Source organism: Tupaia chinensis, unplaced genomic scaffold (genome assembly GCF_000334495.1).
Source record: "Tupaia chinensis unplaced genomic scaffold, TupChi_1.0 Scaffold143728_1, whole genome shotgun sequence".
NCBI lineage: Eukaryota > Metazoa > Chordata > Mammalia > Scandentia > Tupaiidae > Tupaia > Tupaia belangeri.
In genome coordinates, this window is record NW_006203577.1 from 305,033 (window position 1) to 312,832 (window position 7,800).

Here is a 7,800-nt window from a genome sequence, read left to right on the forward strand (position 1 = left end):
CTCTTTCTCTCTCTCTCTCTCTCTTTCTCTCTCTCTCTGACTCTTCCCAGCAAGTGCACCCGCTCTACAGTGAAATAAAAAGAATTTTAAAAAACACATTCATACCAAAGTGTGAAAGAACTAAAAGTATTGCCTATTGACCTCCTGGGAATATTTTCTACCCAAAAAAGGCCTATTAATTCTACTCAGCAATGAAAAAGAATATGGGGCCAGCCCCAATGCCTAGTCATTAAAGAAGCTAGATCCCACATGGCTGATTATAGATGGAATCCTGGCCCTGGTGGCTTGAAAACCATGCTAGGTGCGGGCCGGCAGATGCTGTGGTGGTTACAGGCACCAGATTCCTACATGGCTCACTGGAGTTTAAGTCCCTGACCTGTCAGCTTGCTTTCTCACTTTCCCTCTCTCTCTCTTGCTCACTCTGTCCCTCTCTGGTCAAGTTAAAATAAATAAAGTTAAATAATTCTTTAAACACACACACACACACACACACACACTAGGTGCATGTGTGTACATACCCAAAATCCTGACAGGAAGGAGAAATAGAAGAGAAGGCATTGCAGTGTGACCATGTCAACCCCCTTACCATCACCACCCCCTGCCCCATGAGTGCTTGTGCCCTCTGGCCAAAAGAACAATAATAATCACAATAAAATTATAAAGGAATAAACAGTTGCACACAACAGCATGGATAAATCCCAAAAGCACCATGCCAAGCAGGAGAGTAAAGGAGTACTTACTGAACGCCTAAAGTTGTATAAAATTCTACGACAGGCAAAACTGGTCTGCGAGGACAGAACAGTGGTTCTTTGTGGCAAGAGATGGGGCCTGAGGGCTTCCCACAAAGGGGCAGGAAGGAGCATTTTTAGAGTGATAAAAATGTTTTGTATATTCATGGTGACAGTGGTTCCACAGCTGTCTGCATTTGACAAAACTCGGCGAACTGGAGTTCTGTGAGACTGACCCCCATGGGAAGGATCTGGATCCACAAGCGGAGACCTCCCTCAGTGTACCAGGTACAGATGAGCCCATGATCCAGGCTGGGGGTAAAGCGTGGTGTTAAGACCCTGTAGGAGGTGCTATTTCTGTCTTTCTGTGTCACTTGCTCAGGGGAGCAATAAATAAACTTTTAAAAACTTAACAAACTGGTAGGTCAGCCAGTGGTGTGGTGGTTGAAGCAGCTGGATCCCACGTAGCCAACTGTGCAGTTCAGATCCTGGATCCAGGGGCTTAAAAAACTCTCTGAGAGTGTGTGCATGTATGCTCAAAATCCCAAGAGAATGGAGAATGGATTGTGTCATGGTCAGCCCCACTGGGGAGGGCAGATGCATGTGCCCTGGAGCAAAAATTAAACATTTGAAAAATAAACATAAACAAACTGGGGGCTGCCCAGAGCCTGGTATTAATAGCTAAGCACTGTGCATTGGAAACTGGATCCTGCATGGTTGACTGAGGTTCAACTCTTGATCCCAACAGCTTGAAAAACATGCTAGGTGTGTGCGCACGTGTGTCCAAGATTCCAGCAGGATAGAGAAATGAAGGGAAAAGGATTGCAGCTTGACCACACCCCACTGGTGTTTGTTTGTTTGTTTGTTTGTTTGTTTGTTTGTTTCCTTTCCCTCTCTCTCTAGTGACCACATGCACCCTCTGGTTTAAAAAAAAAAAAAAAAAAGTTGATTTTTTTTTTTTAAAGAAGTTCTATTAAAGAGCATGATACATAATACTAAATGATGTTATTACTGAAGGTAGAATTCTAAGGAAGCTGAAGGATGACAAGGTCAGACTGTGGAGAAGGCCCTGGTCTGAAAAACACTTAGTGTCCTTTCCAAGCAAGAGAAGCTATTTGCAAAATGTGCTTTAGACACCTGAATACCTAGGATTGTATGGTTACCCAGACTCCTACCGTTAGCTCCTCACTCTCTGGTTTGAGACGAGGATAGCTTTCATTCCACAAGTGTATATCGAATGTCCATGCATGCCAGGCCCTCTCCAGGAGGCAAGGACTCTGTGTGAACAACGCAAAGTCTCTGGTTGCTCACACGTCATGGAAGGAAGAAAGCAACCATCAAGTCAATCTATTCCATCGAGCAGAGTAGGAAGTAGAGGGGGCTGGGTTGGGACACACAGAAGCTACTTCACGTGGGGTGGCCCTGGAAGCCCTCAGTGACAAGCAGACATTTAGACAGACCTGGAAGCAGTCAGGGAGGGAGCTGCGTGGAGATATGGGGTGAGGCATCCCAGATGGAGGGGCAGTAGAGCAGGGGTCAGGCTTGGCATGGAGGGAGGAGTGTGGGAGGGGCCGAGGTCAGAGAGGAAGTGGGCAAGGGGAAAGTGCAGACCAAGTCAGGCCTGGTAGTCATCGTGAGGTGTTGGGCTTTTCCTCTTTGTGAGCTGGGAGCCGCTGGAGGGTGAGGACAGCTGTGTGACTAACGTTTATGAGGCTCACCCTCCCTGGCTGACAGCAGCTGGGAGAAGGGCGGTGTGCAGGACGGGCCAGCTAGTGGGCGGACTCTGCCAGAGATGAAGGTTGTCTGGAGAACACAGTTGCTGGAGGTTTTAAAAAGTGGCCACCGGGACCAGTGGTTGGCATAATGGCTATGTCGCTGGACTCCCACAGTCAACCACAGACCTGGTGACTTAAACTCATGCCAAGCATGTGTGTGTTTGTGCCCAAGATCCCGAGAAGAGAATGGAGGAGAAGGGATTGTAACATGGCCATCCCCCATGGAGGGTGATTTCTCGCTTTCCACCTCCCTGTCTCTTCTCTGTCTTTCTGGCGAGCGCACGCACCTTATAGCAAAAACCTCTCAAAAAAAAAAAGTGGCCACCTTCTGAATACACTTTAAAGATAAAGTCAACAGGATTTGTCAATGGATTGGATGTGGGATGTGAAAGAAAGGAGTCAAGAACAATCCCAAGGCTTCGGGATTTTTGTACATAATTGAAAAGAAGATTCTTTTTGCTACATTTGTTATCAGGAAATAACTAGGAACTTAGCCTGGTGATGTAGTTGGTAGTAAACCAAACTACAGTGCTGGAAGTCACATGGCTGACCACAGGTTCTGATCCCCAGGCTGGCTTGAAAACCTGTCAGGTGTATACACATATGCTAAGATCCTGACAGCTGGAGGGCTGGGGAAGGGGCTGCAGCATGACAAGACGCTGTAGAGGGTCTTTCTCTCTCTCTCACACACACACACTCATGCCCTTATTTTCAAAACAATAAATGAGACAACGTGGATGTGGGCTACCAGACGATGTTAATGCCACACACAGTGTGGGAAGTGGTTTTGAAGACAGAGACCCAAATATTAAAATGTATTGGATAGCTTCAATGCTTAAAGCTTCTGGGATCAGATGTGGAGCAAATATGTGAAACATGGGTGAGCCCATAAAAACATTATAACCCCTACTTTTCCTACCAGAATTCTAGAAATACCTTCTCATTGATTCTCTTCATTTCACAGCCAAATCACTCAAGCCAATGGGAGTTGGATGGACTGGATACTTTCCTGGTGAAGCAGTTATTAAAATGGAGGAATTACATGAAGTTTGTCAGTCTCCAGACACTTTCAGACTAAAGCAGTTATCATTTCTCCCAAAAGGGAAAACATCGCAGGATGATATGTGATCATTTGTCCATGTTCTTTATCCTGTCTACGATGCCTCTGTCCACAAGTTTGAAGTCATAGGTCTTTTTCACAATTGCTCACAGGTGGATGACTCATTTCCATTCCCAGTAGAGAATCACACATCCTTCCCCCTGCCTTCAAGCACTTATCCCTAGCAAATAAAATAAGGCACGAAAACATTTCTACTCCCATGGATTAGGGCACTCTGGTTTCAAATTCAGGAGGCAAAGAACAGCTCCATTTCTGAAATGGCTTTCCAATGAACCCGCTTCCCAACGGCCCAGGTCACCCTATGTCCCTGAAGGAGGAGCACCCATAGAAGGAAAGTGTCTCAGGACCAGCAATTGGCGTAATGGCTATGTCGCTGGACTCCCACGTAGTTGACCGCGGTTCGAGTCCTGGACCCGGTGGCTTAAACTCATGCCAGGCGCGTGTGCGTGCGTGCCCAAGATCCCGAGAGGAGAATGGAGGATAAGGGATTGTGGCGTGGCCATCCCTCTAGGGGGTGATTTCTCGCTTTCTGTCTCTCTGTCTCTCTCTGTCTGGTGAGCACACGCACCCTATAGCATAAACTTCTCCAAAAAAAAAAAGGAAAGTGTCTCTTTGGAAATTTACTTGGTGAGACAGTGGAACCCAAAAAAATATTCTCTTACAAAAGAGAAAGTCAGTAAAAAAAAGTCAGTTCTCCCTAAATGCAGAGTAAATATTCGGCTTCCTATTAACTGGCTTGATGATTTCTGTTTTTCACATTTATCATATTCATGACAGAAAGTGTGTGTGCATATATGAGAGAGGGAGAAACGGGGGCAGGAGATGGCACAGTGGTTAACCACTGGTGCTGGACTCCCACATGGTCAACTGCAATTCAAGTCTTCCCAGCGGCTTGAAACTCACACTGGGTGCATGTGTGCGCATGCCCAAAATCCTGAGAGGAGAATAGAGGAGAAGTGATTGTGTCGTGGCCATATCCCCTAGGGGTGGGGAGGAATTTCTTACTTTCTGTCTCTCCACCTCTCTGTGATCACACGCACCCTATACCAAAAAATCTCAAAAAAAAAAAAAAAAAAAAAGGAAGAAGGAGAGGGAAATGCCCTTGATAGAGTCTCATCGCATCATGACCCCCTCTCCCCAGCACTCCAGCTCATCAGGATTCCAGGTCCCAGTATGTGTGTCCGACATGTTTTAAGGACAACTATGGATCCAAACCGTGGTCAGCCAAGTGGCTGCCAGCACTGCTGTCCAGTTTGCTACAGACTGTGCCACCAGGCTGGCCTGAACTGAGATTTTTTTTCTTTAATGTTCTTTTATACGTCCTCAACCATAATTTGGGAAAAGTAAGAATGAAATACCCAAGGGTAGAAAGAGTTAAGAACCATGTATCGATCACAGGCGTACTGTGTGCACCCCCCCTTTATTTATTTATTTTTGTTTTTGTCATAGGGCACGTATGCTCACCAAAGAAAGAGAGAGGGAGACAGAGGGAAAGCGAGAAATCACCCACCAGGAAGGATGGCCAGGCCCAACCCCTCTCTTCCATTCTCCTCCTGGGATTTTGGGCACACACACATATGCTCCTGACATGACTTTCAAGTTGCCAGGTCCAGGACTCAAACCGGGTTCAGCCATGTGGGAGTCCAGCAACATGCTAGCTGCTGCCCCGCCAGCTAACCTTTTTAAGGGCAAAACATCTATGCATGCCTTCTCTCTAAAGACTTGCATAAAACACCACAATGTGTCAGATATGGATGAAACTGAATTAAGGATGGAAAGGGCCTCATCCAAACCAGCATCTCTGCACTGAGGTGTCCGCAGTCTCTTCTCCTGGGTTAGGAAGTCGGTAGGTTACCACCGTGTGCCTCCGGTTCCTTCGGTTGTGTGTTTCTTCTGTGTTGGTGGGGGACCCCGAGGAACATCGCAAAGGACTAGGTCTAGAGTCCCATGGGGTGTGGACCAGTCTGGTTTCCAGCCACCAAGTCACTTCAGAACCCACTTAGAGTCTCCAGGCCAATGGCACCAGTGGACACAGGAAATCACTGATTCATTCCCAGAACAACACAGACCCAACCCCAGAGCGAAACTCCTGTGGAGAGACTCTGGGCTGGTGCCCCCTCCACCAGGGCACACTAACCACCCTCGCCCGCGGCAGGTGGCCAGCAGAACAAGGCTGCCATTGGGCTCTCTACTCACCGGCTAGCCATTTCCTTATTTCTCTTGTACCATCCCAAACCACCAGCCACGACTGCCTGAAACACCTTTTCAAGAAAGCGGTGGGTGTGGCCTTGCAAGGGAGCAGGGTAAACACAAGAACAAAGTGAGTATTGAAAAGAAAAGACTATCTTAGAGGAAGTGAAAGAAGAGCAAGCCTCTTCCATCTTGCTGAAAATGAAAGCCCCAGGTATTTCCGAAGATGACGATCGCTCTCCCCAACCAAGGCATGTTTTGGATCCTCATAGCAAGTACTTCTGAACTGAGAAATAGGAGAATTATATTTTTCCCCATTGTAAAGAAGTGTGAGTCTGGGACTAGCAGATGGCATAATGGTGACATCCCTGGATTCCCATAGTCATCCGCAGTTCGAGTCCCTGACCTGGGAGCTTGCTGGGCATGTGTGCGTGTATGCCCAAGATCCTGAGGGGACACTGGAGGAGAAGGGACTGCAGTGTGGCCATCCCCCCTCCCAGGGGGGTGATTTCTCATTTTCTATCCCCCTGTCTCACTCTGTCTCTCCAGCGAGGGCACATGCCCTATAGCAAAAACATCTCTAAAAAATAAAAAAAGTATGACTCTGTCTCAACGAAATGGTAACAGTACTTGTGTGTGTGTATGCAAAGAGAGAAAATGCTTTGCGCTTTTCCAAAGGCTTCCCTATGTTTTCCTGTGTAATCCCCACAGCGTAACCATAAGGTGAACGGGATCATATAGAGCAAAAGCCCCAAGCCGGCTAAGCCTGAGTGCCAACTGCAGCTCATTTTTCAACTTGCTATGTGACCCTGTGCCAGGTATTTAACCTTATGATTCAGGGTCTTTGTAAAATGGACATCATAGTGCCTGTCTTGCAGAAATAGTAAACCATTAGTAATCATGTTTGGGGGATTGGGGAGCACTTAGCATCGTGTCTGGCCCATAGTGATAGCGGCATTGGGGGGAATAAGTTTGCGGTGAGAGAACTGGAGTTCGGGGAGACCAAGTGACGTGTCTTAGGTCTCAGTTCTGCCTCACTGGGGAGCCAGGACTAGAACCCAGGTCTCTGGATTTCTGTTCCTGATATAGCTGCTGTATCGCTGTAATTTCTACTTCATTATATATCACGGGACCACATCTTAGATAGCAACCTCTGTCATCCTCCATTTTTTTATCCTGCTTCTCCTTCTCACACACACGGAAGAACGTGTGTACATATCCTCAGAGAACGCCAAGGCTCCCTGTTTCTGTAGTACAGCATTTATAACCTGGTATTATGGACTCCATGGTGTGTGCTTCAAAGTTCATACGCTGAAGCCCCAATGCCATGATATTAGGAGGTGGGACCTTTCAGAGGTAATTAGGTTTAGAAAAGTCATAATGGTATGGTCCTCATGATGGCCTTAGTGTCCTTATAAGAAAAGACACCAGGAGACAGGAGAGACGAGGCCTTCAGAAGAAGATTCCTCATGGCTCCTGCGAACTAGTCCTTTCAGGGTACAAGAGAAATGAAGATTTTCTACTGATAATTCAGCCTCCAGCAAACAAGCTAGCATGAGCGATCACAACAGAATGGCAAAGAGATTCCAGATCACCTCTTTCTGCTTGCTCCTGAGCATTCAGATTGAACTTCAAGAATTAGAAAGAAACACACCACCCATCAGATGACTAGGAATCACTGCAGGGCCACAAGAAATATGGGGAAGCAAGAAAATACCTCTCCTCCAAGGTAAAAGAATAACTCCTCTTCATCCACAAGCAGTTCAATGCAAATCATGGAAATGTCTGATAAAGAGTTTAGAACATTCATAATGGCGAAGCTAACAGAGATGGAAGAGAAGAGATACAATGAACTGCTAAAGAGAAAGGAGAAAGAAGTTGACGAGTTCCAGGAGGTGAGGAAATTCTTGCAAGATCTAAAAGAGGAATTAAACACTTTAAAAAATAATCAAATGGGGGAACCAGCAGTTAGCGTAATGGCTATGTC

At 46.6% G+C, this 7,800-nt stretch overlaps 1 protein-coding gene and 1 long non-coding RNA gene across 2 annotated transcripts in view; one reads left to right on the top strand and one right to left on the bottom strand.

The window, feature by feature from the left end:
* GPRC5A (G protein-coupled receptor class C group 5 member A) overlaps positions 1 to 810 on the bottom strand; it is a 34,275-nt gene extending 33,465 nt beyond the window's left edge. Inside the window, exon 1 of the mRNA XM_027766830.1 lies at positions 741 to 810. The gene's annotated coding sequence lies outside the window, so the exon portion shown is untranslated. The remainder of the gene's footprint in view (positions 1 to 740) is intronic.
* Positions 811 to 913: 103 nt separating this feature from the next.
* Positions 914 to 3,811, top strand: LOC114005384 (uncharacterized). The gene is made up of 2 exons (XR_003547248.1): positions 914 to 1,016; positions 3,468 to 3,811. It is a non-coding gene; the product is annotated as an uncharacterized LOC114005384 (long non-coding RNA).
* Positions 3,812 to 7,800: the final 3,989 nt, after the last annotated feature.